This window comes from Bison bison, unplaced genomic scaffold (genome assembly GCF_000754665.1).
Source record: "Bison bison bison isolate TAMUID 2011002044 unplaced genomic scaffold, Bison_UMD1.0 scf7180017864516, whole genome shotgun sequence".
Lineage (NCBI taxonomy): Eukaryota > Metazoa > Chordata > Mammalia > Artiodactyla > Bovidae > Bison > Bison bison.
In genome coordinates this window covers 7070829-7080698 of record NW_011495069.1, presented here as the reverse complement: position 1 = coordinate 7080698, position 9870 = coordinate 7070829, and the positions used below count along the sequence as shown (strand labels likewise).

The 9870-nt window shown below is 45.6% G+C and overlaps 1 protein-coding gene across 1 annotated transcript in view; it reads right to left on the bottom strand.

Annotated features, from left to right (window-relative positions):
• RCAN3 (RCAN family member 3) overlaps positions 1-318 on the bottom strand; it is a 33779-nt gene extending 33461 nt beyond the window's left edge. The window contains exon 1 of the mRNA XM_010830061.1: positions 109-318. The gene's annotated coding sequence lies outside the window, so the exon portion shown is untranslated. The remainder of the gene's footprint in view (positions 1-108) is intronic.
• Between the last annotated feature and the right edge of the window lie 9552 nt (positions 319-9870).

Sequence of the window (9870 nt, the reverse complement as noted above, 5' to 3'; positions counted from 1 at the left end):
TTTTTTGTAACTTTCCACACCCAGTGCACCCCAATCCTCCCCAGAGCCGGGTGCAGAGCCTGCTCGGAGACGCGGGCGCGGGCCCCACTTGGCGAAGCGGAGACTCACCTGCGCGCGTGGTCGCCGCAGCAGGCAGGCAGGTAAGGGAAGGAGAGGCCGGGGCTGCCAGACGGGCTACGCGGGAGCTCGGGGTCGCAAAGGGGCTGGGCCTCTGGGGAGACACGGCGGGAGGTGGCTGCGGCTGAATCTGTGCGGCGCCGCTTGCGGGGCCGCCACGCCCTCGGCCCCGGCGCGAGCTACTCCCTGGGCGCAGGGCGCGAGCCGCGACCGGGCGAGCTGGGCGGTTGGCGTTGGGCGCGCGCACCCGGCCCCGCGCGGCTCAGCTCCGCCTCTGGCGAGCGCGCTCGGCGCAGGCGCTCGAGGTCTGCCGCCCGGCAGGGGCGCGCCGGGCCCCGACGCCGACAGGAAGCGGCCACGCCCCTCGCGTGCAGCCGTGTGGGCGGGGCGCGGCTGTGTGGGCGGGGCGCAGCTGTGCGCACTTGGCTTGCATCCCGGGGTTTTCTCTTCCGCGGAGAGCTTGCGGGTCGGGCTGTCATGCTGGGTGCGTGGTGTTCAGGTTCCCCCGACGGCTGGACCTTAGGCGATATTTGCGTCTTGCATCGTGACCAAAAATAGCTTATCTCTCTATCTCTTTTTTTTTTCCTGTTTGGCCCCATTATGTCGATGGCAAGAATAATTAGTAGGAATATTACGAACATTTACTGCGAGCCAATTACTATGTACACTGCACCGCGTGCTTTGCAGGATTTACCTCACGTAACCTCGCAAGCAACGAACCGAACATTGTTATCCTCCTTTTATAGACGAGATGGGCTTCCAGGGGCTTAATTGCCCATGGAGAGACAGCTAGTTATGTGCGTGGCTGAGCTATAGGTTGCATCGGAGTGCTGTGCCTTATTCTGGGCTCTGAGCCAAGGTGGAATTCTGGCGCCTTCTCACCTGCCTTTCCTCTCCACTCTCCCCTTCCTTCTCTCCATCGTATGTACAATACTAATAATATTTACATTTCTAATATTTTATTTCTTGTTTGCAAAACACTTTTCATGGCACAGTCTTTCTTGATTCTCCCTGAATTCTCTGGAAACAGTGGGGCATAATTATTTTACAAATAGAAAGACCAAAGGCCTAAGCTGTTCAATAAGCTGTCCAAAGTTACAGTCTTAGGACTGAGGTTTCCTTTGGCAGGTTATTAAAAAAAAATCTCCCCCTCCTCCCCCCAGGCATCTGAGCCAAGCCTTGCAGGCAGCCTGTGTCTCCTTCTCTTAGTTCACAGAGAGGTAAACAGTGGCACAGAACAAGAAGGGAATTTATCTGAAGGATGTGAAATTAGAAGAAAACCAGTTTCTGATCTCTCACACATAGCCGCCTTTGAGGCAAAGTGAAGCAAATTGAGGGTCAAAATCAAGGAAGCCCTGCTGTTAGGCACTTAGCCTCTGGGTTCAGGGGACGGAAGAAGGTTTAAGGTGTGTAGAATACATGGACCTAGAGACGCATACAGAATGAACTAAGTCAGAAAGAGAAAAAGATCTATCGTGTATTTATATGTATACTCTTCCCCTTGAACTGCAAGGAGATCAAACCAGTTAATCCTAAAGGAAATCGACCCTGAATATTCACTGGAAGGACTGTGAAGCTGAAGCTCCAATACATTGATCATCTGATGAAAAGAGCCGACTCATTGGAAAAGAGCCTGGTGCTGGGAAAGATAGAAGGCAGGAGGAGAAGGGAACAGAGGATGAGATGGTTGGATGGCATCACGGACTCAATGGACATGAGTTTGAGCAAGCTCCGGGAGTTGGTGATGGACAGGGAAGCTTGGCGTGCTGCAGTCCATGGGGTCGCAAAGAGTCGGACACCACTGAGCGACTGAACTGAACTGAATGAAAACCTACTACGTAGCACAGGGAACTCTATTAGGTACTCTGTGGTGACCTAAACTGGGAAGGATATCCAAAAAAGAGGGGATATATGAATAGTTATGGCTGATTCACTTTACTGTACAGCAGAGGCTGACACAGTGTGAGACAACTATATTCCAATGAAAACAAAATAAAAATTAAAAAATAATATGTGTAGAATATGTGTAATCTGTTAGATTTAAACTAAGGAAACAGGTTGCATTATGGTCCCAGTCACTCTTAACAATTGACCTGGCACTATCACAGAGATATGTCCAGGGGATCACCCCTCTGGCTTCCTGTTCATTGCTTCTGATGTTTCTACTGCTTCCAACCCTGCTGCCTTCTACCCCCTACCAAGTTCTCGCCTTTATACGCTTAAAAAACATCTACCAAGAGCCACTTCATCTGTTACAGTCCCCCTAAGAACTGCAGTTTTTCTTCTCTAAATTTCTCGAACACAGCAACTTCAACAAAAATTGAGTTTTTAGTTTAAAATGAATTTGGAAACTGCTGCATTCTGTACCCCTGCATGGGGATCCATTAATGCATCTTACCACAGAAATGGCTCTGAGAGATCCTGAAGTAAAAAGACTGGTTTATTGTTGTTCAGTCATTCAGTCGTGTCCAGCTCTTTGAGACCCCCAGACTGTAGCAATCCAAGTTTCCATGTCCTTTACCAGCTCCCAGAGCTTGCTCAAGTTCACGTCCATTGAGTCAGTGATGCCATCCAACCATCTCATCCTCTGTTGTCCCCTTCTCTACCTGCCTTCGATCTTTCCCAGAATCAGGGTCTTTTCCAATGAGTCGGTTCTTCACATCAGGTGGCCAGAGTATTGGAACTTCAGCTTCAGCATCAGTCCTTCCAATGAATATTCAGGGTTAATTTCCTTTAGGATTGACTGGTTTGATCTCCTTGATGTCCAAGGGACTCTGAAGAGTCTTCCCCAGCACCACAGTTTGAAGACATCAGTTCTTCAGCACTCAGCCTTCTTTATGATCCAACTCTCAAGTCCATACATGACTACTGGAAAAACCATAGCCTTGAGATGGACCTCTTGGTCCGTCTAGTCAAAGCTAAAAGAGACTGATTTAGCCTTGTTCGACTCAGGGTTTCCCTGAGATATTAGGCCTTGTGCTGGGTACTAGGCTTATACAAATCTTCAGGAGTTCACAGGGAGGGGAGACCAATAAGCAAACAACTAACCGCAACACAGTTTTATATATACAAATAGAGACATTTGCGAAGTGCTGACAATGCAGAGGAAGACGAAAGCAGTTCTACGGGAAAACTGAGGAAAGACTTTGCATTAAGAAGTTATTTGAGGAGGAGTTTCCTAGGTGGAGAATATGGAAAAGGACATTCCCTAGAAATAGTGGCATATTTAGAGATATAAAGGTATGTCTTTGCATTGGTCTCTGGGATAAGTATTAAATATTAGTCAAAAGTTTTTTTGCATGTAATAAGCCACTCAAATTGGATTAAACAATAAATGGAATTCATTAACTCATATAACTCAGAAATGTGGGCTTCAGGCATGGCTGGATCTGGGGGTTTAAAAGTATGACATCAGAATTTGATCTCCATTTCTTGACTCCATTTTCCTTTGTGTTGACTTCATTCTCAGGCTGTCTTTCCTCAGAAGATGGCAGAATGACTGCTAACAACTTCAAACCATATCCTTAACAGCAGAGAGGTTTTTTTCCCTCCATGCTATCAGTGAAAGTCCCAGAACTGCATTTTGTTGATCTAACTTGGGTTTCTTGTACATCATTAAGCCACTCTCTTCAGAAGGGGGATTGAATACTCTGACAGCCCAGATCTGGGTCATGTGCTAACCTCTAGAGCTAAGATGTGGTCGTGTGTGCACGTGTGTGTGCTCAGTCACTCAGTAATGTCTGACTCTTTGCAACCCTATGAACTGTAACCCACCAGGCTCCTCTGTCCATGGGATTCTCCAAGCAAGAATATGGAGTGGATTGCCATTTCCTCCTCCAGGGAATCTTCCTGACCCACGATGGAACTCATGTCTCCTGCATTGGCAGGTGGATTCTTTACCACTGAGCCACTGGGAAGCCCTTAAGGTGTGATCAGCAGCTCTTAAATCTCTGAGAACTGGGGAAAGGGGACTTTCTCTGTGACCAAAAAAATTTTTGGGGTTCCTTTATCTACTCTACGTTTTTTCTTCCTAATTTGTGTCTCTGGAGGTGACCTACATACACTGCTTCAGTGGGTCCCTTATACTCTGGCTTATCGTTGGATTTATCCATAAAAGACATTGGAAGAACTCAGAGAGTTGAGGAGGATGAAGTAAGAGTATTATTGTACAGGACTTGCCCTTCTGAGTCATTGCACGTTGGCTACATACCTCTACTGAGTCTTCTGTCGTGTGCCGCCCTTCACACAGCTCTCGCTCCTGGTTCTGGTAGATTCTCCCTTCTCTTCTCCTAGAAGTGGTGGTATTAATAGCTCCCTTCTGCTGGCAGTCTTGGGGTTTCATCCCATCATTTCTTCCTGTTTCCCTTAACCCTGCCCACACATTTGTACACACCCTTTACCAAACTCAGCTCAGATTAACCTTCTGCTGGAACTTTGACGGTTACACTCACCCAAGATAATTCAAGTTTTTATTACCCAAAGAAAGGGAAATGAGTAAAGATCAGGCAACAATGATAAGATGGCAATACTGGTTTGGTGGTGTTATTACAATAAGGCAGACCAGAAATGATGGTGGCTTGGACAAGGAAGTGGTAAAAAATAGTATGTTCCTGGTGATATTTAAAGCCAAAGTTAACAAAATTTCCTGATGAATTAATGCAAGTTATCAGCAATAGAGATGGAAGCAGCTAGAAGGCACAGATCTGGAGCCTAGGAGTGGGCTCAGATGAAGGGCAGTGATTTTGGAAGGAGGTGTGCTGGGTAGTTGAAATTATTGACTCACGTGAGATGACCCAGGAGGAGCAGGTGGGAAAAAACACAGAAAGGGCAAAGAGCAGAATCCAAAACAACCTCAGTCTTTACATGGTGAGCAGGGGAAGAGGTGCCATCTTGTAGACATCAACTAGGTTGTCGGTAACTTGAGAGCAAGGATGGAATCTTCCACATTTTTACTCTTACCACTGTGCCCCCAATGTGTGATAAGTGCTTGTTATGAATGAACTTCACGTGGTTTTACATTTCTAACAGTCACTCCCTCTCCTCTGCATCACTGTGAGGTTTGAGTTACAGGCAGAGAAAAACATGAGAGAAATGGATCCCTTGTGACTCAGTCCATTGAAACCTGGGCCAAGGTTGATAAGCATTTTTCTGTCCTGAAAAATTCAAACAGAACCCGTCAGATCCTGAGTATCTCTTCTCTTGCCTTGGAGGGGAATTTCCAGACAGATCATTTTATTTCAGATTTGGTTATTCTTATTTAAGTAGACTTAAAACTCATAACTTTAAAAAGTTCTTATTGGTTTGTGCTCTGGAATTAATGGAAATGGTAAAAGATCTCCATCCCACACTCTAGTGTTGCTGGTGGAATGTAAAAGGAGACAACCAATTTTTGGAAACGTTGCCAGTTTTTTAAGCTAAATGTACACCTACCCTGTGATACAGAAATTCCACTTTTAGATATATGTTCAACAAAAATGTTAGTAAATGTTCCCCCAAAGAGGGGGCTTTGTACAACAATTTTCTTACCATCTTTATTCATAATACCTCCAAACTTGGAATAGTCTAAATGTCCATGAAAAGAAAAATGGATAAACAGACTATGGTGTATTCAAACAATGGAATACTACGCAGCCATAAAAAGTATAAACTACTGAGACACGTAACAACATAAATAAATCTCAAAACAATTGTTGGGCCAAACGAAGGCAGACATCACAGAGTTATAGATGTACAATATGTATGCATATGAACTTAAACAGAAGGCCAGACTATGGTGATCAGCATCAGGATGGTGGATGGGCTGAAGGCTAGAGATTGATTGGGAAGGGATACAAAAGAACACTCTGGGAACATTCATAGTTACTGGATTTCCACTATTTGCCAGGCACCATTCTAGGCCCTGAGAAGATAGCGGTGAACAAAACAAATGAAGTTCCCGCTTTTATTCAGATCTGCCTCAGCTCTTTACAGTGACTGCGAAGCACCTACGCATTTTAAATAGAAAAAACAAAGGTAGCCTTTCTTTAAATATAGCCAATGACAGGTATGAGGAACTTTCTTCTCCATTTTCCAGTTGCTGGTGGAAAGGCAGCAAAATACAGTTCAAAGCGCTGTACTTCAGAAGCTGGTGGGCTTCGGGAAGTCAGCTCCTCCATCACTGGTGGCATGATCTTCGAGCAGTTTTTTAAAACCCACTGAACCTCACTTTTCCAATCTGTTGAATGACAGTGATGGTATCTGCACTGCAGGCTTGTTTTTTAAAATTAATTTATTTGGGCTGTGCTGGGCCTGTGCTGCTGCACGTGGACTTTCTCTAGCTGTGGCACGGGGTGGGAGGGCGCTCCCTGGCGGTAGTGCCCAGCTTCTCATTGCAGTGGCTTCTCTTCTCCCAGCACGCAGGCCCTGGGACACACAGGCTCAATAGTGGCGGGGTCCCAGCTTAGTTGCCTCACAGCGTGTGAGATCTTCCCGGACCAGTGATCAAACCCATGTCCCCTGCACTGGCAGGCGGACTTCCAACCAGTGCACCACCACGAAAGTCCGCAGGCTTGTTTTATAAAGTGCCAGACACATTACAATCGCTCAGTAAACATTCAGTTCAGTTTAGTCGCTCAGTCGTGTCCGACTCTTTGTGACCCCATGAACCCCAGCACGCTAGGCCTCCCTGTCCATCACCAACTCCAGGATCCACCCAAACCCATGTCCATTGAGTCGGTAATGCCATCCAACCATCTCATCCTCTGTCGTCCCCTTCTCCTCCTGCCCTCAATCTTTCCCAGCATCAGGGTCTTTTCCAATGAGTCAACTCTTCGCATCAGGTGGCCAAAGTATTGGAGTTTCAGCTTCAGCATCAGTCCTTCCAACAAACACCCAGGACTGATTTCCTTTAGGATGGACTGGTGTTGCCTCCCTTGCAGCTAAGCATGAATTTTTCCCAGTGAGATACTGGCAAAAGGAAGCTGACTTAGGTCAGAGAAGTACCCTATGCACTTTTTTTGTAGCCTGAAATATGAATATGATAGCTGGGGTTCCAGCAGTCATTTTGGACTGGGAAGTAACCTTGAAGATAGAAGCCACATTCTGGGGTGGTGGATCCAAAAGATGAGGATTCTGGATCCCTTGTGACCTGGAGCTGTCATACCAGCCCTGGGTTACCTATATCCAGACTGCCTTTACCTGGGAGAGAAATATTCTGTTTGTCTGTTGCAGCCGAACCTAATCCCAGCTGATACACCTTGTGCATGACCCCACAGTTCCCTATACTACTTTTCATGGCATCTGTCACAATTGTATTTAAGAAAATAATTATGCCATTACTGGTTTAATGACCTAAATTCATTACTAAAGGGGCTTCCCCTGTGGTTCAGTTGGTGAAGAATGTGCCTGCAATGCAGGAGACACAGGAGATGCAGCTTCGATTCCTGGGTTGGGAAGATTCCCTGGAGGAGGAAATGGCAATCCATTCCAGTATTTTTCCCTGGAGAATCCCATGGACAGAGGAGCCTGGACGTCTATAGTCCATAGGGTCGCAAGAAGTCAGACACAACTGAGCGACTAAGCACACATTACTAGGATATCAGTTCTATGGGGGCAGGAAGTAGTCTGTTCACTGATACATACTCAGCTTCTATAACAATATCTGGTTCTAGTATATGGTAAGGAAGTAGTAAGAGAAAGTATTAGTTGCTAAGTCATGTCCAACTCTTGCGACCCCATGGACCCCTGCCAGGCTCTTCTGCCCATGGAATACTCCAGGCAAGAAAAATGGGATGGGTTGCCATTTCCCTCTCCAGGAGATCTTCCTCACTTGGGGATTGAACCCTCGTCTCTTACGTCTCCTGCTTTGCAGGCGGATTCTTTACTGTTTGAGCCACCAGGGCTCTGCGTACGGTAGGTGCTAATAAACGTGGAAGAGAGAAAGGGAGGGAGGAAACAGCTGCTTCTGAGAGTACGTACTGATAAAGCAGGAGGCCTGAAAATAGAAATGTGCCTGCCAGTTGGTCTCAGTCTCTGTCTCAAAGGCTCATAGTAGCGGGGTATAGTAGGTATTTAAATTCATGACCTGCCACACACAGTCTTCCTGAAGAGCCTTAAATTAGCCTGCTTCCCTGGTAACACCTTAATTTGTCTCCCCCTGGAAAAATCAGTCATTCCCCCAAGAAGGAGTTACAACACAACCAGCACCGTATTCAACACCGGTTGGAGGATGAGTGATGTCAATTTTTAATATTTAGAAATTTCTCATTATCAAAGCTAGACTTGGCTTTTATGGGTAGTTTGAAAGCAAAAGATAAATAAAAAAATGAAAATCACTTACAACCCCATGGTCTAGAGATTATTCAATAGTTTGCTATATTTCTTTGCAATCTTTTTGTAAGATGAGGTGTATTAGTGGCTTCTGAAGCCTGAATGCTTTGAAAGATTTCATCCAGTTATGTTCTTCAAATTAGAAAGAATCAGTCCTATTTACCTGCAGACTCAAAGGCTGCAAAATTAACTGCAGATTGGTTCAGGAGAAGCAGAACCACTCCATGCTGGAAGGAGCCATTCTTTAAACACTTCATTCCTGGAATTTGTTAGGAGGAGATATTATTTCCTGATTAATTTGAGCTGCAGATGGGTGGAAGATAATAAGAACTAGATGACCCTAATCAGAAAAGGGGGTGGGACACAGAGCAAAGGAAGAAAACGGAACATTATTATTCATGCCAGCAGCTGCATGAATAGCCCAGGAGTTCAAATTATTTTGATTTTGCTTGACTATCAGGGTTTGATCAGGAGACAGAAATCACACCAGTGATTTGAACAAAAAGAATTTAAGATAAAGTAATTGTTACCCTACATATTAAGATATTAACTAGTAACTTCTTTAGTCGCTAATTCATGTCCAACTCTTGGGACCCCATTGACTGTAGCCTGCCAGACTCCTCTCTCCATAGGATTTCCCAGGCAAGAATACTGGAGTGGGTTGCCATTTCCTTCTCCAGGGGATCTTCCCGACCCAGAAATCGAACCCACATTTCCTGCATTGCAGGCAGATTCTTTACCACTGAGTCGCCAGGGAAATGGGTTTAAAAAAAAAACCCAAAAAACCTCTAAGGGATCACAGAGGTAGCAACTATAGGAAGCAGCTTCCCATTCCTAAGATGAAGGAAAGCAAGAAAAGAAGAGACTTAATTATTAACACTTTGAAGGAGATCAGCCCTGGGTGTTCTTTGGAAGGAATGATGCTAAAGCTGAAACTCCAGTACTTAGGCCACCTCATGCAAAGAGTTGACTCATTGGAAAAGACTCTGATGCCGGGAGGGATTTGGGGCAGGAGGAAAAGGGGATGACAGAGGATGAGACGGCTGGATGGCATCACTGACTCGATGGACGTGAGTTTGAGTGAACTCTGGGAGATGGTGATGGACAGGGAGGCCTGGCATGCTGCAGTTCATGGGGTTGCAGAGAGTCAGACACGACTGAGCGACTGAACTGAGAAGATAAGAGGATATTCAGCCATAAAAAGGAATGAAGCATGGATACATGCTACAATTTCGATGAACTGAGAAAACATTATGCTGAGTGAAAGAAGCCAGTGACATTAGTCCACATATTATATGATTCCATCCATGCAAAGTCCCAAACCGAGAAATCTACAAATAAGATAGATTAGTGGTTACTAGTGGAGAAGGCAATGGCACCCCACTCCAGTACTGGGTGAAACTGAAACTCTGAACTGAAACTCTCTACCCAGTTAACTGCCCCCTA